Consider the following 20,589-nt stretch of genomic DNA (forward strand, 5'->3'; position numbering starts at 1 on the left):
CATATGAGGCGAGTACCCCCCTGGCTGTACTATCTCTCTAGCCCACTGGGCTCATAGAATATTGCTGTAGTTTGGGGAACCCAGGATCCTTCGGTCTTGTTATCTGCCCACCTTAACTTTATTTCATGCATCATTCCAGTGCCAAATAGCATAACACGCCCATATTCCCACCTTCAGGAGGAAGGTAGGTGGAAGGACACAGAAGTTTCTTGCATCACTTCTACAAATATCCCATTGGTCAAAACTTGGATTGGGAACTATGGTTTTATTCTGGTTGGCCAAGTGCCCCTCTCAACTTTTGCTCAGTGTGGGCAAAGGACAAAACCAATTTTGAGAGAGAACTCTAGTAGAATAGGGCATGGGAATCAGCTACATTTTCCAACTTTTAATTTTTTCAGATAAGGAAAAAATAATTTGTGATTTGCCATTGATTGTCATCATTTTATTTTCTTATACCCCCCAAAAATGGAGAGGATATACTCTCAAAGGAGAAAACACATCTTTTGAATTTAGCAAGTTTAGATTTAGGGAAGAAAAAGTGAATGATCTTAATTTTTCTCATTCCCTTTAAACTTGGCCCAGCAGCACACCTCATCATGTGATCTAAATTGGCAGCCATGATAAGTGCTTGCAGCAGTATCTTTGTCTCACACAGTATTCTGATCTTGGGGGACCGTAATACTAGCTGCCAGTGTCAACTGACTCCCTCCCCTTACACAGTGCCACTGTGAGACACCCTGCAAAGCCCATCCCATTTTCAAATGCTCAAAGGGACCTCAGTGCAGTGCAGTTGAGGGTCAGAGCCGTGGCTAAAGGCCCTCATGCCATCACAGGTCATCACAGTCCATGGACACCTCCTGAAAGACGACCACTAATACCCCTAACATCACCCCTGCCACCTCTAGGAGTACTCCAAAAGGAGGATCCCCCAAATTGTCTGCCATGGAGGCAGGGGGAGGGTTGGAAAGGGGGGGTATACTGGGGCCATTGGTGGTGGAGAATGTGCACTGGTGGAGGGATGGGTGTTTGATCATTGTATGACTGAAACTCAAACATGGAAGCTTTGTAACTATATCTCACGGTGATTCAATAAAATAATAATAAAAAGAAGGATCCCCCAGTTTAGACAAAACGTCCTCTTACCAAACTTGGAATGTCTCCTCTTTTCCAGCAAGTCCTGCTATCTGCCTCACACCTTCTCCACGGAAAACAAATCCTCAAAAGGGCAACTCACTGTGTCCTGATGATCTGGACAAGGTCTCAGTACCCACAGCCACATTCACAAAGGAGAAGTTAGTGTTTCTCTTTTCTGTTTTTCATGTTTTGTTTTGTGGGGTGCTGGATATGGATGCCAAGGCTCACACCAACAAGGCCTTACTGCTGAGCCACATCCGTGATTTGTCTTGGTATGCTTGAAGGTGAATTCAAGGTCACTTGTAGGTGACACTCTCCCATTTGGGTCAGTAGATTCATTCCAGCGTGCCTCCCCGCCCAACACACACACACACACACACACACACACACACACACACACACACCCCACCCCCAGTCTCTTCAATATTTTTCTAGGAGGCCTGTGGAGGGGTTGTCTTGTGGCGAAAAGACTGGCTGGCCTCTTCAGACACGTGAGATCTTGGGACAGATTTGGGGTACAGATTGGGAACTCTTCCCTGGTCCAGGATCACAGGGATACCTTTCACAGCCCCTTTCTTCTCTTCCTTTCTTCTTTTCTTCTCTTCTCTTGCAAATGGGAGTTGGAGCAAGTTCTCATCTGTGTTTTTAAAGAGAAGCCATAACTGAACTGGGGTTCTAACACTTTTTCTTATGTTCTGCCTTTTGTAAATGAGCTGTTTCTGCTCCCACAAAGAGCCCTTTGTTGCATATTCCTGCACACTGAAAACTAAAACTTTGGGGGTAAACATCGCCTCCCTCACGACTGTTTTCATCAAAACATAGATTCAGGTTTTATTATTTCATCGTAGGAGAGGCTGAAAGATCCCAAAACCCAGTGGTTTCATTTCTAGAAAAGGAAAGAACCTCTGAAAGGTCTATGAGATGCCCAATATCACCCAGGAGTCAGCCTCAAGATCCCAAACCCTTGACCCAGTCCACTGCGGACAGAGTGGGGTGGAGGTGTCCTGAGAAATCAAAGCCTTGAAGGACGCAGACACTGGAACCTGGAAGGTTCGAGGCAGCTGCTCCTTGTCCCTTGTCTTCCATGCCACAGGAAGTGACGCATAGAGCATTAACTGCACAGGATATGTCCACAGGAAGCTCTTCGAGATCCCTCAAGAACATGCTTCTCTCATGTACAGCAGAGCACATCCTGAGCGCCCTCCCAACAGGGGTTGTGGCTTTGTTTATTTTAACCAAGAAGGGAAATATGTGGCAAGAGACTATTTTGATAATGACGGAAAGTGATTTATTAAGTTGAGGTACAAGGGTGGCAAATTGAAATGAAAGTTTTTCAAATGAGAGCAGTCTTGAGTCTTGGCCTGTGTGGAAAGATGTTTGGGGTACGAAGCATGGGCTTCTGTCGGTGTGGATTTATGCTGTTTCCATCCACACACTAGTCTCTGAGGGCAGAAGTGAAGAGAGAGAGTGAGAGAGAGATAGAGAGAAGAGAGAGAGAGAGCATGAGAGAGAGGAGATAGAAGAGAGAGGAGAGAGAGTGAGAGTGTGAGAGAGTGAGAGAGATAGAGAAAAGAGAGAGCATGAGAGAGAGGAGAGAGAGGAGAGACTGAGAGTGTGAGAGAGTGAGAGAGAGAGAGAGCTTCTAAAGCAATCCTCATTAAGGGAAAAGTTTTTAAATATTTTCAAGGGATCTCAGAACTTGACAGAACACAAAGATATCTATTTCAAAACAACCCGGGAGTATTTGGTGTCTGGCTGAGGGCTAGTAAATTTCCACTGTGGGCAGTGTTGCTGGGCTTTTTCATTCCAGCCCGGCTCACTCACTTCAAGTGGCATGATTTGATTAAGCATTTCTTCACTTTTAATTGCATGCCAAAGCTCCAGGGCATCGTTTGTTGGGTGGCCCTGAGTGGGCGGGCACGGGGGCGGGAGAGACGTGTCAATCTCCAGAGGTCTCCGCCTGACCTTGCTTCTGGTATAATTCCATCTGGTAACCGGTCCTGTTATCAAAAGGATCTGTCTCTGCTGACAGCAGTGGCTGTGGATGGCTCTAGATGAGAAGCATCCAGAGGAGACCCTGCATCTGAGGGGGTGGGGACCCTCAGCCTCCTTGGTGGCAGGGGGTTCACACACACTAGGCTGAACTCCGCCCACCACCTGGGAAATGAGAGCCCGGAGCAGCCCACTTGCAAACTCTATTTCCAAAGGGTTTTAGAAAAAGAGCGTGTTGAATAATAGCAAAAGCTCTTCGCTGGGAAGGCCAATTTACGCCTCTGTAAAATGGGGGCATGATAGAGCCTCCTGGGGCTGAGGTGGGTGTGAGCAATATTGTCGATCAAATCCTGGAACGCAGTAAAATTGCACATCATATTTACAGCTGGCCTCTTGGATGGTTCCATATATTCCCATTCTCCCTCTTCAAATAATTCTCATTTTGTTCAGACACCCACCCCACTCCAGCAGCTGTTTGCTTCGGAAAGGAGGCTCAATAGGACAAGCCTGAGAGGCAATGGTGCTAAGACAAGGACAGAACCTGCAGCGAGAATACAGTGAGGCCAGTGTGTGTTGGTCAACTGTCCTGAGAGGAAGCCACAGGAAGAAAGTCTCCTTCTTCTTTTCTCAGGATGTTGCTCCTCAAGTGAACGTGGCCATCTTGAAACCAGCAGGAGATGAATTTGGTTCCAAGGATGACAAAGTACGGGGACAGAAATCCTGGAGGAATAATACTATCAGGTTCATTTACTAACCAAACCCAAATCCTCTTGTACCCCCGGAGAGCAGACACCCAGGCTGCTCAAAGTTCTCAGAAGGGAAGACAGGGGAAACCAAACAGTCAACCTGAACTGCTTCTCCAAATCTGGTCTTGTGGGAACGCTTTGTGTCTTGACTCGAGAGCAACCCCCCACTACAGAGCCGTGACTCAGCCTTCCTCATAAACAGGAGCCTGACCTGCACCGGGTGGGAGATTTTTTTGGACTCTTCCAGAAGACTAGGAGCCAAGTGGAATGAAAGTGAAAAGCTCGGCGGAGGTGTGAGGGTTGGCTCACTAGAGGAGAGTAAGAGAGGAAATTTTACCTCAGAGAAGATTTGCAAAAATAGCAGTGCTGTTGTGTGTTTCCAGCTCCTGCTCCTGGGGCGTCCTAAGGACCGTGGGGGTGCTGTGATGCTTTGGTCCTAGACAGAACTTCATCCACTGGGTGTCTCTGGCCACAAGTCACAGAAACTCTGACAGGGACCAGCATCAACAAGACGGGAAGGCATCATGCTCTATCATCAAGACTCCCTGGAAGGGAAATTCAGGGTTAGATGACTCAAGGATGCCAACAAAGAACTAGTTCTATGTCTCCCTCTGCCTTTGGAGTGGACTTCATTCTTGGTCTGGTATCAAGATGGCGACAGGAATTCTAGGCATTTGAATAATGACCTCCACTGAGCACTTAGCATTCCATGTCACTCAAGCACTGCTGATGGAAGATGGATGAGCTTTGAATGAGGACACGATCCAAGGTCCCAGTGCCCAGAGTGACATTTAAGGCCAGGCTTACAGAGACTCTGAAAAACACAGTCCCTTTGCCCTGCAGTCACCAAGGATAAAGGAGCTTCACTAGCCCGGCAGCATTTTGGAATTTGGAAACAGCGAGTTCCACATTCCTGAGTGTGAGATGTTCCTCTTCTCCTAAAGCCTGAACCCAAATTACCAGGCGAGTGACCAAATCTGAGGGGGCTCTATGAGATGTAGTCCTGGCAGCAGTCAAGCCATTCTGGGTCCAGTGGATGACACTGTCCACCGCTGACCTCTGCTGAAGGATTCCCCAGCAAGGAATGCCCTGGCCTTAGCTCTCACCACTCAGCCTCCCGGTCTCTCCACTTCTGGCTTCCCCATATGTTTTCAGCCTCTGAGTTTCAGGATGAGAAACATATCAGAGTATTTCTCAGCTCCTCAATTTCAGGACCCTCTTGCTGAAAGACAAGTGCTAACTGTGGCTATAGGAAGGACAGGATAGACTTGACTCTAGATGTGTTAAATCGTTGGGGGTTTTTTGTTTTGTTTTTTTTTTTGTTTTTAAGAATGTATCAGGGGGGCGGAGTAATAATACAACAGGTAGGGCAATTGCCTTGCACACGGCTGACCTGGGTTCAATCCCCAGCATCCCATATGGTCCCCAGAGCACCACCAGGACTAATTCCTGAGTGCAGAGCCAGGAGTAACCCCTGTGCATCGCCAGGTGTGACCCAAAAAGAAAAAAAAAAAAGAATGTATCAGAAGGCCTAGAATGTCTCAGTGGCAAAATCACCCACCTTGCAAGCCTGAGGCTGGTAGAGTCACAAGTTCAACCTCCCTCCCCATCTTACCCCTCCACACCACCACCTCACATTCCTGAGTGCAGTTCCAGCAGCTCTGTTGTTTAAGATCCCTCACACCACAGCAAAGTGTGTGGTTTCTGGACCAACTAAGTACGGGGGCATCATGACTGGGAAAGGGGGAGTGACCCCTGGAAAACACTGCATCTGGGTTGTGCCTGCGCACTACAACTAAAGAGAGCAATCCCCAGTCAGTAGCCAACACTTAGCACCACCATCAAGGGTCCAGCAGAAACAGCAACAGCCAAAGGGAAGGGAAATATGGAAATAAACTCTTAGTTTTATTTATCAAGAAATTCCTGGGAAAAAAAATAATACTGACAACAAATATGACAAATGCATCCCCAGATATGTTAAACAATGATGTTATTTCATCATGAACCCTTATGTGATTTGGAGGCGTCTTAAAATCCTGCTCCCTGAGTGAGGTGCCTACAGGCAACCAAAAGGTGATGGTCTAAGTTATAACTGAGTGTGGGGAGAACAGCCCAGTCTGTCTAATAAAAGCACCAACTTCTAGACCAGCATCTTCCCTTTGACATCAGAGCATACACAAAAAAGCATCTGCACAAATCTGTACACGTGCACATCTCCCCGCAAAAAGTGTGCCTGGGAATCATGACAAAGGAAAAAAAGAACCCAGAGTCTAGTAAGGGAAGATCAATTTTTAAAAAGAATTATCAAACTACCATGACATACACAGTTACAAAGTTGTTCATGATTGGGGTTCACTCGTACAATGTTCCAACACCCATCCCTTCACCAGTGTAAATTTTCCACTAGCAACATTTCTAATTTCCCTCCCAATCACCCACACCCCTGCCTGCCTCTACTGCAGACATTTCTCTCTCTCTCTCTCTCTCTCTCTCTCTCTCTCTCTCTCTCTCTCTCTCTCATTATTGTTTGCAATACAGGTACTGAAAGGGTCTCATGTTTGTCCCTTTATCACTCCTCAGCACTCAGCTCTTGTTCAGACTAACCATTTCCAATTATCATGGCCATAGTGGTCTCTTCTCTGTCCTAACTTTAAGGGAGGATCATTAATGCATTAAACTCCACTGAGTTTCAGCACCTGCTACAAATACGTGGGAAAGCTACGTGAGCCACAATGAAATGGTGTCCGAAATGTATGGGTAAAAGAAAATAAATAAAAAGTATAAGCCCTAAGTATCTAAAGCCAGTCAGATTGAAATCTTCAACCTCTCTCCAGTGGAGGTTGGCTGTAGAGAATGAGACAAGCACATAAGGAGGCAAACAAATACATAAGGATTTTCCAAGCTTTAGGGCTGACTGGGCAACTGTGAGGGAGCTCTCAGGCTGGCCATTTATCCAGTACAATATTGTCCCCTGCAACCCTGGCTCCCAACACGTGAGCCATTGTGGAAGTCACCAGAGACATTAAGGGCAGTTATGAGCACATCAAAATTTAGTGGGTACAGGGGCTGGAGCAATAGCACAGCAGGTAGGGTGTTTGCCTTGCAAGCGGCCAACATGGGTTCAATTCCCAGCATCCCATATGGTCCCCTGAACACTGCCAGGAGTAATTCCTGAGTGCAGAGCCAGGAGTAACCCCTGTGCATTGCCAGGTGTAACCCAAAAACCAAAATTTAGTGGGTACATTAAGAACAGAGAAAGAACAGAGGAGATTTCACAGAGCCTATCAGCAGGAGCCCTTAAAGTAGAAAGTTGTGGGAATTTGCTATTTGATTTTTGCCCATGCCACTCTCTACACTGAGAAGACCCTAACTTGTTTTATTCTATTCTTTCCTGGACAATTTTTGATTGCCTTCTAATCTATTCTATTGTTTTCTGGGTGATTTTTTGCTGCCTAGTTTATATTCTAAGACCTATGCTGTTTTGCCCAGGGAACTATCCCAACCTTAGGGTTGGGTTTTTGTTGGGGGGACAGTGATCTCCCACACATGAGAAGGGAGAGTAGTCTGCCATTAGCAGAGTATGGAATGGGACCTCGAGCAGAGTGCACGAAGGGAAATAGGCCAGTCAGAGACTGGCTGTAGATCTCATGGATAGAAGAGAAAAATGGTAGTTATCAAAGTATGGGAGGTGGGAGGGAGAAGGGTAAGAATGCACAAACTTGCAACCTGTCCTGATTAAGCTGTAGAGATCTGAGGCACAGGATAATCTACAAAGAAAGACTATTGTGCTCTGTGTAAGCCATGTGAAAAATAGCATTGCAATAGCCATACATCATTGCATCATAGTACAGAGACGAATCAAAGCAATAGCCTGACACCTTAAAATGACACTAGTCACATGCCAAATTTATTCAGTAAAAAGACTAATAGGAGGATTTGGGGCTAGGACGTTGAGAACTTTGTGCTCTTGTTCCAGTTTATTCTGTGAATAGGAATCTTTCTAAAATCAAACGTGTATGAAGAAAAAAACTGAAATCAGCAGAACAAGGAAACTGTGATCCTATTTGCATGAGGCAGAAAAAAAACTCTTTATGCGTGCAAGTAATATTTCTGGAAGGGTCATGGGAAGCTGTTAGCAGTGAGGATTTAGAAGAACACCACGGAGCTGCTGTTAGTTCTGATTCTTCCTGCTTTCCAGTCTCTGGTGAGTTTTAACTTCTTGCCCCGAGTCATAATAATTCTTAGAGCTCTTCTCCCTGACCTTTTAGGGCAAGCTGAGGCAAAACAAAAGATGCAGACCACTGAGCCAGACAAGTGCCCTCTGCTCCGGGAGGGAGTTTACACATCAGACACTTGTGCATACAGCGATTTCCATTTCAGCAGCCAAGGTCATCTTGGGGCAGTGCTTCTCAAACTTTTCCACAGAAGTATCCCCTCACCCCCACCAGGACAAAACAGAACAAGCACAGTCCCCCTTCCCTGGGAAATAAAGGACTATGACTGCCCTCTTAAAAAAATTGGGCAATTTAAATTTTCACCCTACAGTGCCACTGCCAGTTCACTGTGAAAGGAAGTCTAGATCTATAGGTAACAGCTGTATCGTTTGTGCTTCAATTTCTCAAGAATTTCAGTGACTGCCATTCTAAAATGAATAGAATAAAATTTCTAGGCGAAATTTCTTGAAAATGTTCCGTTCAGGCTAAGGTTCTAAGGTAACAACTGTGGGGAATGAGGTTGGGAGTTCCTTAAGAGAGACTTGTGGAAAACAGGATGTGATGGGAGATGGGAGTTGCAAATTCAAGGGTCACTTGGAGAAGGAGAAGGAGAGAGAGAGAGACAGAGAGACAGAGACAGAGACAGAGAGACAGAGACAGAGAAAGACAGAGAGAGAGGCACAGACAGAGAGACAGAGACAGAGACAGACAGAGACAGAGAGAGACAGAGAGAGAGGACCTCAGCACATATGCTTAATTAAGATTGTACTACATGGATAGTATCATGCTAAGCGAAATGAGTCAGAAAGAGAGGGACAGACATAGAAATACTGCATTCATCTGGAGAACATAAGGTAACAAAATAGGAGACTAACACCCAAGAATAGCCCAGATAAGTACCAGGACGTTTACTCCATGGTTTGGAGGTCAGCCACACACTCTAGAGGTAAAGGCATCTCAGATAGAGAAGGGAGTACCAAATCAAGGGTGTTGGGAAGATCCGCCCAGGATGGGAGATGCATGCTGAAAATAGACTATAGACCGAAAATGATTGTCACCCAATTCCTCTTTTGCAAACCACAGCACCCAAAAGGAGAAAGAAAACAAAAGGGAATGACCTGCCACAGAGGTAGGGTGGGATGGGGGGATGGGGGGTGGGAGGAATACTGGCATTAGTGGTGGTGGAGAATGGGCACTGGTGGAGGGATGGGTACTCGATCATTGAATAACTGAAACCCAAGCCCCCAAATTTGTAAGTCTACAACTGTACCTCATGGTGCTTCACTAATAAAAATTTTTTAAAAAATAAATAAATAAAAGCAAAAAAAGAGTGGATGACCTCCAATGGCCTGTAATTGATAACCTTGTTCCAAATTTGAAAAAAAAGTAACAAAGGTTACAAATATTCTACTTACCAATCTGACAAACTAGCAAGAAAGGGGTCATCTATTAGGACCTTGGAGAAGAAAACACAAAAAATACTAGAAATCCAAAATTTAAGCCAGTGCTATGTTATTTCATACTACTGCCTAGAGCGGTGGTCTCAAGCCACAGAGTCAAGGTCCAGAGTTTAGCACAATGAACCCTAAGGAGGAACACCCCAAAGGGCCCTATAGAGGGAGTCCCCAAACTCAGGGAACTGGGATTTACATACAAGTCACACCAAACACTAATGAAATAACAAAGTAATGAGGAATTCAATCATCGTAACAGAAATATCACAGATAAATATGAGAACTCATATATTAAGAACCAAGGATGATAGGGAAACATAAAAGAGGTTTAACATGCTTAAAAGAATAAAGAAATAAACATGAACTATAAGAATGGAAAGAAAATATGACAAAGATTTTGCTGAAGGATATAAAAGAACTTAGAGAGAGGAAATGACTTTCAATAGGAAAATGCTATATACATCCATAACACATATTTGCCACAGATGAATATTAGCCAACTCAAAGTTTGGGGAAAATTACCCAAACATCTCAAAAAAATAAAGCAATGGAAAATATGAGAGAGAAGTGGGAAAAAATGTGAACATGAGAATGGGAAGAACCAATGTGTATCTAAAAGGAGATTTAATATAGAAAAGAATCAGGAAGACCAGAGTGATATAACATCAGGGAGGGCATTTGCCTTGCACACAGCTGACTCAGGCTCAATTCCCAGCATCCCATATGGTCCCCCGAACATCGCCAGGAGTAGTTCTTGAGTGTAGAACCAGGAGTAATCCCTAAGCATCACCAGGAGTGATCCAGCAAGGGAAAAAAGTGAAAAAAAGAAAAGAAAGAGAAAAGGAAAGAAAAGAAAAGAGAAGAAAAGAAAAAGAAAAGAAAGAAAGGAAAAGAAAAATAACTGGGCAATGTTCCAAAAGATACCAGCTGAGAATGCTTCATTTTTGAAATAAGACATGAACCCTCAGAAAAATATATCAAGCCTGAGAAGGATAATTAAATCCAATGCATTCTTACATACAGAATGCTGAAGCTACAGTATACCAAGGAAGAGAGAAGTAAATGTTCAAAGCTTTACAGGAAAAAGTGTAGGGCAGGGGAGGGATAGCAAAGACTGAAGAAGAATATAAGAAAAACAGAGGGTACATTCTTTCCAAGTGATCACAGAGTAAATGTCAACATTTCAAAACAACAACAAAATGCCACGGCAGAATGAAAAACAATCTTTAATGTCAATGTGGAAAGGTATCTCAAAATTTTAGGGGTAGAAAAGAGCCCTCACCAGCCAAAAAATAAGTTCAAACAGCACAGTGGTAGGGCGTTTGCCTTGCACGCGGCCGACCTGGCTGACCCAGGTTCGATTCCTTCACCCCTCGCAGAAAGTATGGCAAGGTACCAAGAGTATCTCACCCACACAGCAAAGCCTGGTAAACTACCCATGATGTATTCAATACGCCAAACACAGTAACAACAAGTCTCACAATGGAGACGTTACTGGACCCGCTCTAGCAAATCGATGAACAATGGGAAGACACTGCTACTCTTTTAAGCAAGTGTTAAGCCAAATTAAAAAAAAATAATAATAACCCACAAAGTGATGCCACAAAATAAAAGAACGAAGACCATACCATCAGTTCATCAAGTTCATCAAGTAATTTTTGATAAAAATGCCTAGAGGAGGATGGAGAGATAATACAAGGTTTCAGTCACTTACTTTGTAAGTAGCCAACTCTGCACAGAATATGGTCCTCTGAGCACTTCCAGGAGTGTTCCCTGAGCACAGAGCTGGAGAAAGCCCCAAGCAATGCTGGGTGTGGTCTAAACTCCACACTCAAAATATATAGCATTATATTATACAGCTTATACTTAGATATAGAAAGGAAAAATAAAATAACTGAGAAAAAACAGTCAAATAAACTAAAGGGTAGAAGAGCTGAAGGTCTAAATTAATAAATGAAATTAGAATATGATTATACATAGAAGACAATAGAGCTAATTCATTTATTCAAAGCGATTTCTTTGAAAAACAAAAATAGCAATATACATAAACATGTAACATAAAACCATAAAGAAAGAGCAAATACATAAAAATGGGACTAGATGAATTCAAAGCAGAGAACTAATGAAAAATTAGACAAGCCAAGTAAAAGTCATTTTCACAAAATTGTAAAATAACATGTAATATATTATGTATAATTTTAAAATTAAACTTCAAGTACACTTTAAAAAATGGATGAAAAAAAACAACTTTCCAAAAATGAGCTCTCCAATGTAGAGACTGTCTATTACTATGAAGACTGAGCATTTAAAATGTGCTAGCTCTTTACAATAGCCAGAATCTGGAAAAAACCTGAGTGCCCGAGAACAGATGACTGGTTAAAGAAACTTTGAAACATTTACACTATGGAGTACTATGTAGCTGTTAGAAAAGAGAAGTCACGAAATTTACATACAAGTGGTACTACATGGAAAGTATCATGTTAAGCGAAATGAGTCAGAAAGAGAGAGATAGACATAGAAAGATTGCATTCATCTGGGGAACATAAAGTAACAAAATAGGAAACTAACACCCAAGAATGGCCGAGATTAGTACCAGGAATTTTACTCCATGACCTGGAGGCCAACCACACATACTATGGGGAAAGGGAGCTCCAATAAAGAAGGGAACACCAAATAAAGGTGTTGGGAGGATCCTCCCAGGATGGGAGAAGCGTGCTGAAAGTAGACTATAAACCAAACATGATTGATACTCAATGTTTCTTTTGCAAACCACAACACCCAAAAGGAGAGAGAGAACAGAGGGGAATGCCCTGCCACAGAGACGGGGTGGGATGGGGGAGGTGGGGGGTGGGAGGGATACTGGGATCCGTGGTGGTAGGAAATGGGCACTGGTGGAGGGATGGGTATTTGATCATTGTATAATTGAAACCCAAGCACAAAAATGTGTAAGTCTGCAACTGTACCTCATGATGTCTCACTGTTAAAAAATTTAAATATATATATATACATATATATATATATATACAACCCAAGATTATAGAGAAATGCTTTAAATTAAGGTCTTTGTATATAGGTAAAATAAAGCAATTTCTGTGGGAAAAAAATGTGCTAGTCTAAATTAGGTGTGTTGTCTTGTTTGAAAAGACATGTACATCCTTATATTTCCTGCAGTGCTATTCGCAATTAAGATCTGGAAACATCCTCAGTACCCAGTGACTGATAAGTAGATAAAAAAAAATTCTGGTTCCTATACAATGGAATATTATTCAGCTCTAGTGAAAGATGAAATCTTGCATTTTGCAACAACATAAAACTAGAGGGTGTCACATTAAGTGAAATAAGCCACACAGAAAAAGACAAATACACGATGATCCATTTACATATTTTATGTAAAGAAACAAAGTCTAGGAATAGACAATGACTAATTAAAAAAACCCTTAGACTGTGATAACTGGTTACCAAGCTGGGATGAGGGGAGATGAGGTGAATAAATGTGACCTGGGGACAGTGGTGGATGGATAATAGCCTTTTGGCGATAGATGTGATATAGTCACATCATATACATAATGCATAAATATGAACACTATTATAGACCATGTTACCAAAACAGAAATAAAGTAACTAGATGTGTTATCACAATAAAAGGCAGGAGATTCTGAAGATAAAAATATTTTGATTAGTGCTTTTCACTGATCACATGTCAACAATACTGATAATGATATTTTAGGCACTTGCTGGAATGATAGCACAATGGTAGGGCATTTGCCTTGCACATCAGCCAGCCCACCCGAGCCGGGTTCGATTCCTGCGCCCCTCTCAGAGAGCCCAGCAAGCTACCCCGCAGGGCAAAGCCTGGCAAGCTACCCGTGACGTATTCAATATGCCAAACACAGTAACAACAAGTCTCAAAATGGAGATGTTACTGGGCCTGCTCAAGCAAATCGATGAACAATGGGAGGACAGTGTTTGTTTGCTTTGATATTTTAGGTAATTTAATTGACTAAAACATTTAAAATAATTTATAACATTTTAAACTCTCTGAACATGGTTACTAGGAAATTTTAAATTATGTATGTGGTTTGTAGTTTATCTTCATTGGACAATGTTGTTCAATTAACTATCACTTAATCACTTAACTTCCCGTTAGTCGTCGATTTGCTCAAGCGGGCGCCAGTAACGTCTCCATTTGTCCCTGTCGCGTGCTAGTGTAGCCCAATGGCATCTCTTCGCTCCGGGAACATGGAGGGCCTCAAACCGATCATTCATGATCTTGACAAAGAAGTCTGACCATCTGGTAGGTGGGCGGCCACGTGGAATCCAATCAGTAACAGCTCTAGTCCAACGGTCGTCTTTAAATCTCATTACGTGACCAGCCCATCTGATTTTTGACACCTTGGCAAATGAGACAGCGTCCCTGATCCTTGATCGTCGACGGATGTCAGAACTCCGGATTCGTTCTCTCGGAAGAGCCTGGCAAGCTATCCGCTGTGTATTCGATATGCCAAAACCAGTAACTACAACAATTAACTATAATTTACTAAAACTGACTCCGGAAAAAACAGAAAATATGATAACCTAATACTCACAGTGGAGGAAAGGAACTTGTCTTAAATCTTCCTCTAAGATCTCTGCCAATATAGGCCTAAGCTGGAGAAGATCTCCCATGTATAAGCAGTAATTCCAACAGCATTAAAATTGAGCCGCAGTTTTTATTTAGGTATGGGGATTTACAAAGTATGTCACTCATATTTCTCATGGATGCATCGTTGCTATGCCACACCCATCACCAGACAACCACTTCCCCCCACCCGTGCCACAAATGCCCCCTCTAATTCACCCCATGTAAGTTCAGGTCTATGGACAAAATCTTCAGTTCTTATAACTGACCATTTGTTGTTTCTTTACTGTTTCATTTTTTTAATCTCATATTTGGGATGATCTCTTTTTGCTTTTATAGTTGTGGAGGTTGTGACACCTATACACATATAGGTAAATAGGGTTAAACTCCTGGAATTTCACAAAATAGTAAATATAATAAGTAAACTGATAAATAAATTGATTGATAAATAAATTTATAAATAAATATCTATAACAAATTGATAAATTAAAACTTTTTCATGGATTATATCTTTTTTCAGATCTATAAATTTAAAAAATATGAATAATTCTGTGCTAGTACGTTTTAAGAGTTACATAAATAAATTCTACAAATATAAAATTAATAAGAATAAAGATTGTTTAAAATGTAAGGGGAGAATCTGAGTAGGTCTACAGAAGTACAAAGTGTGTTTTATCTATTTAATTATGTCAAATGTTATATGTCTCACAAAGTGTTTTTATTTTTACACCCACAGAGATTTTTTACAATCCTTTACTTATAAAAGAAGACACTGAAGCAGTATCTGTTTTCAAATATAAAGACAATATTCCCTTTCTTATGATAAAATACACTTTTAAACTCCTATAGATGTATTCAGATTATTTGCAGAGATAATGGCCAAAATGTTCTAATACTAATGATAGATACAAACTCAATTATCTAGAGTCTCACTGAAATTCATGGAAGATATAAAAGAAATTGCATTTAAAAATAACTGAGTTTGGGGCCAGAGAGATAGTACAGCAGGTAGGTGCTTACCTTTCATGCAGCCAGCCCAGGTTTGATCCCCAGCATCCATTGTGGTCCCCTGAGCACTGCCAGAAGTAATTACTGAGTGAAAAACCAGGAGTAACCCCTTAGCATAGCTGGGTGTGGCCCAAAAACAAAAAAAATATGAAAAGTTAAAATATCTGGGTTAAACAGGTAAAGATAAAGATAATATAAATAATAAAGATAAAGAAAATATCTCCAAAGCATCTAGATAAAAAAAATCATATCCAGACCCTTTAATGGAGCAAGAGTAAAACTAAGAATCCACTTTACAGCATTAACTATGAAGGTCAAAAGACAATAGAATGATGTATGAAAGTGATGTGCAGAAGAAAACACCACAAACTAGAATTCTGTATCCAGCAAAAAGTTCCTTCTAATATGGAGGCAAATAAAATTTTTCAAGCAAAAAAGAAAAAAGCCAAAAAAATTAAATAATCAATTCTTAATAGAGAAGCAGTAGATGAAATACTAAAGGATATTTTAAGTAAGAAAAAAATATTCCCAGATGGAAACAGAGAACTTCCTGAACAAAGAGCTCTGGAAAGACTAAATATGGGGGAACAGAGAAAATAATATTTTGTTTGAAGCAAAATATATATTGTCTTGTAACTTTATAAGGTAGAGGCAAAGTTACAAAACAATATTTCGAAGTAAATAGGTTAGATTTTTGCAAGTTTATTGCATTATTAAGAGGTAGATCACCTGATTCAGCTGAAGAGAAGGACAACATGGAGGGCGGGATCCACAGATCCCGAAGGGAAAAAAAAAAAAAAAAACAGGTTCCAAAAAGAGCCGAGATCATCAGGAAGTCCCAGATGGGGTAGGTACCACATCCCGCCTCCCGCAGATGGAACCCCGGTGACCAGAAGCCTCTACAAGCACAGCTTGAGTATGCGGGAACTAGGACTTTTCCTCAAATCTGCCGGGACTACAACTCCCAGGTAACCTCAGATTCTGGAAGTCACGCCCACAGCCCGCCCCCCAGCGCCATCTTTGAAGCGTTCAGTCTAAGAGAAGGACCACATGGAGGGTGCGGGAACCACAGATCCCGGAGGAAAAAAAAAAAAAAAACAGGTTCCAAAAAGAGCCGAGATCACCGGCAAGTTCCAGATGGAGTAGGTGCTGCATCCCGCCTCCCCCAGATGGAACCCCGGTGACCAGAAGCCTCTACAAACACAGCTCGAGTATGCGGGAACGAGGACTTTTCCTCAAATCTGCCGGGACTACAACTCCCAGGTAACCTCAGATTCTGGAAGTCACGCCCACAGCCCGCCCCCCCAGCGCCATCTTTGCAGCATTCAGCCAAAGAGAAGGACAACATGGAGGGCGGGATCCACAGATCCTGAAGGGAAAAAAAAAAAAAAACAGGTTCCAAAAAGAGCCGAGATCATCGGGAAGTCCCAGATGGGGTAGGTACCGCCTCCCGCCTCCCCCAGATGGAACCCCGGTGACCAGAAGCCTCTACAAGCACAGCTCGAGTATGCGGGAACTAGGACTTTTCCTCAAAACCGCACGGCCGCTTATGCAGCCGCGCGACTTCTCTCTATATACAAACTGATCCATGGGAAGTAAACCACCCAACCTTTCTCCCTGAAAATCAGAGTTAAGTTTGGAGCATGGCCACAGCCCCAGAAACACAAGGACTTAATGCAGAACCCAGCAGCTTGGAGCAGAAAAGTGAAAGGACTATGCATTAATCCAGGCCATCATGTCTACCCAGAGGGGAAAGGGTGTTGCCCCATTTGCCCTCTCTTCTCTGGAAAGAAGGATGGCGACCGCATGGGAGCCTTGTGGACAGCAGGTATGAGCCGAGGGAGGGGGGGGCGACTAAAACCTCATGGGAAGGGGGGCGTTCCGGTCCGTCCTTCACGCCCTATCGAGGTCACCAGTTGCCCCCCATGAGTGGCTCTCCAGCACGGCCACAGCCCCAGAAGCACAAGGACTTAATGCAGAACCCAGCAGCTTGGAGCAGAAAAGTGAAAGGACTATGCGTTAATCCAGGCCATCATGTCTGCCCTGAGGGGAAAGGGTGTTGGTCCCTTCCACCCTTCTCCCTCTGGAAAGAAAGATGGCGGCCACATGGGAGCCTTGTGGACAGCAGGTATGAGCCGGGGGTGTGGAGGCAACTAAAACCTCATGGGAAGGGGGGCGTTCCGGTCCGTCCTTCACGCCCTACCGAGGTCACCAGTTGCCCCCCGCGAGCGGCTCTCCAGCACGGCCATGGCCCCAGAAGCACAAGGACTTAATGCAGAACCCAGCAGCTTGGAGCAGAAAAGTGAACGGACTATGCGTTAATCCAGGCGATCAGGTCTGTCCGGAGGGGAAAGGGTTTTGCCCCAGTCGCCTTCTCCTCTCTGGAAAGAAAGATGGCGGCTGCACAGGAGCCTTGTGGACAGCAGGTATGAGCCGGGGGAGTGGGGGCGATTAAAACCTCATGGGAAGGGGGGCGTTTCGGTCCGCCCTTCACGCCCTACCGAGGTCACCAGTTGCCCCCCATGAGTGGCTCTCCAGCACGGCCACAACTCCAGAGCACAGAAACCAATTTCTTAACTATCTGACTTTCAGTAGAAATACTTCCAGGGTCAATAAGTAAAATAGCAGAAATCCAAAACCAACATTTAATTCTTGAACCCAGCTGTAGAAAGCAAATCACTTCACAATGCTTTTTCAGCATGTCTGATTTGGGGGGAGGTAAACTCTAAATAATAGTGGTGAATCTTATTGAAACAATGAATCTAATCAAAGCAGATAGAGTGTTAACTAGAATTCATCTGCCTCACAGGGACGGGGAGGGGTGGGGGGGTGGGGTTTTATTGGGGTTCTTCATGGTAAAAAATAAGTATTGGTAAAGGGAAATGTGTTTGATATTTGCATGACTGAGACCTAAACCTGAAAGCTTTATAACCTTTCCCACGGTGATTCAATAAAGAAATAAATAAAAAAAAAAAAAGAAAGAAAAAAAAGAGGTAGATCACTTGATCACTTGATCAGTTGACATCCCGTTATTCATCAATTTGCTTGAGTGAGTGCCAGTAACATCTCCATTTGTCCCTGTCATGTGCTAGTGTAGTCCAATGGCATCAGCTCAAGAGGTAGATATATCAAAATAAATGCAAATCCAAGCCTTGGTTGCATTAGTCTGTGAAAATCAAGTATAATTAATATATAATAACAAATAGAAGAAAAATGCATGGTAAATTCTCAGCTATAATTGCTGATTTATTACTTCCTTTAATTCTAATTCATGTTTTTGAATATTATTAGGTGTGTACATATTTCAGATCCTTACATTTTCTTATTCAGTTGGTCCGTTTAGTATAGTAAAATATTCTCTTTCTCTCAAGTAATAATTCCTACCTTTAGAAGAGTAAAAATTATTTGTCAGATATTATGATAACCAACCAATTTTCTTTTTGTGTTGTGTAGTATAATATTTCATTCTTTTATATTCATTCTTTGCTTTTTTATTGTGTGCTTACTGTAAACTTGGCTATCAGCCCTTTTTTATTTTACCTAATTTTTCATTTTAATTTGACAATTTTACATCTACTCTTTAAATAGTTGTAATATCATTCAACTAAATCCTACCATGTGGATATTTATTTTCCAATCGCCCTAGCTGATCTATTCCTTAGCTTCACATTTTCTACCTTTTTAAATTTAACCCTGTATTTTATTTTTATGCTTTGGTTTTTGACCACATCCAGAGGTCCTCAAGGCTTACTCCTGGCTCTGTACTCAGGGGTCACTCCTGGTGGGGTTCAGGGAACCTTATGGGGTGTCAGGGATGGAAGCCAAGTCATCCTCATGCAAGAAAAGAACACGACATTTGCATGGAGTTGTACCATTGCTCTGGCCTCAATCCTGCATTTTATTGCATTTTTCTCATCGATTAAATTTTAATTATTTGTGTGTGAATTTTTATATATGTATAATGTAGATACACATATATGCATGTGTAAATTAATCTACATGTACACTTTAGAGTTATGTACTTTGCATACACAAAAAAAATCAAATTTTGCTATCAATAAAAGTGCTAGCAAATATATTTGTCACACACAACTCTCCAGGAGGTAAAACTAACAATGTCTATCATGGTAAAGTGTGGTTTATTCCAGGATGCAAACAAAATTCAGGATTGGGAAATCCACTTACTTCTAAAACAAAAAAAAATCATGCTGTCACCTCTGTACTTGTTTAAACAGAATTCCACAACATTTGACAGTTTATTCTTGTGTTTTAAAAAGCAATGACATATAAATAAATGATTGTTAGATGATATGACCTTAAAATCTCAAAATGTAGAATACAAGAACAGTAGAAACCTTAATTCTTAAGTAAGAATGACACAATTGCCTTTTACCACCCAATTATTCAATCTTGTGTTATAAGTATTGGACTATACAAGTAGAAAAAGAGAAACACTAAAGAGACAACTGATAAGTAGGACCAGAGTGCTGGTACAGTGAGTAGGGTGTTTGCCTGCATGCAGCTGACCTGGGTTCAATCCCCAGCACCACACATGTCACCAGAGTCCTGCCACGAGTGATCGCCAAACACAGGATCAGAAGTAAGCCCTGATAACTTCTGGATCTGGTCCCCCAAATAAGGAAGAGCTAGGGATGCGGTACCATGAGACAGTGCATGCCCCATCTGGGTGACGAGAGAATCATAGAAGGAAGGAGATGAAACAATCACTAGTTGCAGACGATTTGCTTTATACTTTGAAACCCCAAAGTATGACTGATATGACTATCATCATTACAAGAATTAAGGTGGTAGGATTTCTACAATTAACATACAGAAATCAACAGCTTTGGGGCTGGAGAGATAATACAGTGGGTAGGGCACTTGCCTTACATGATCAACTGACCTGGGGTTGATCCCCAGCATCCCATATGGTCCCCAGAGCCCTGGCAGGAGTAAGAGAAAGCAATAACTTTTGTTTATAGAAACAAAGTCAACCAACGCAATGGAAGAAAATGCCTAATTTGCAGCAGAAATGCTAGAATAATTTCAACTACTTAATCACTTAACTTCCCGTTAGTCGTCGATTTGCTCAAGTGGGCGCCAGTAACGTCTCCATTTGTCCCTGTCGCGTGCTAGTGTAGCCCAATGGCATCTGTTCGCTCCGGGAACATGAAGGGCCTCAAACCGATCGTTCATGATCTTGAAGAAGAAGTCTGACCATCTGGTAGGTGGGCGGCCACGCGGTCTTTTGACATCCCGTGGAATCCAGTCAGTAACAGCTCTAGTCCAGCGGTCGTCTTTAAATCTCATTACGTGACCAGCCCATCTGATTTTCGACACCTTGGCAAACGAGGCAGCGTCCATTTACAGTAATTACAATGGGTCTCATTTAAACTACATTTAGCCAAGTTTGTGCAAAACCT

The sequence above is a fragment of the Sorex fumeus genome, unplaced genomic scaffold, assembly GCF_029834395.1.
Source record: "Sorex fumeus unplaced genomic scaffold, SorFum_2.1 ptg000265l, whole genome shotgun sequence".
NCBI lineage: Eukaryota > Metazoa > Chordata > Mammalia > Eulipotyphla > Soricidae > Sorex > Sorex fumeus.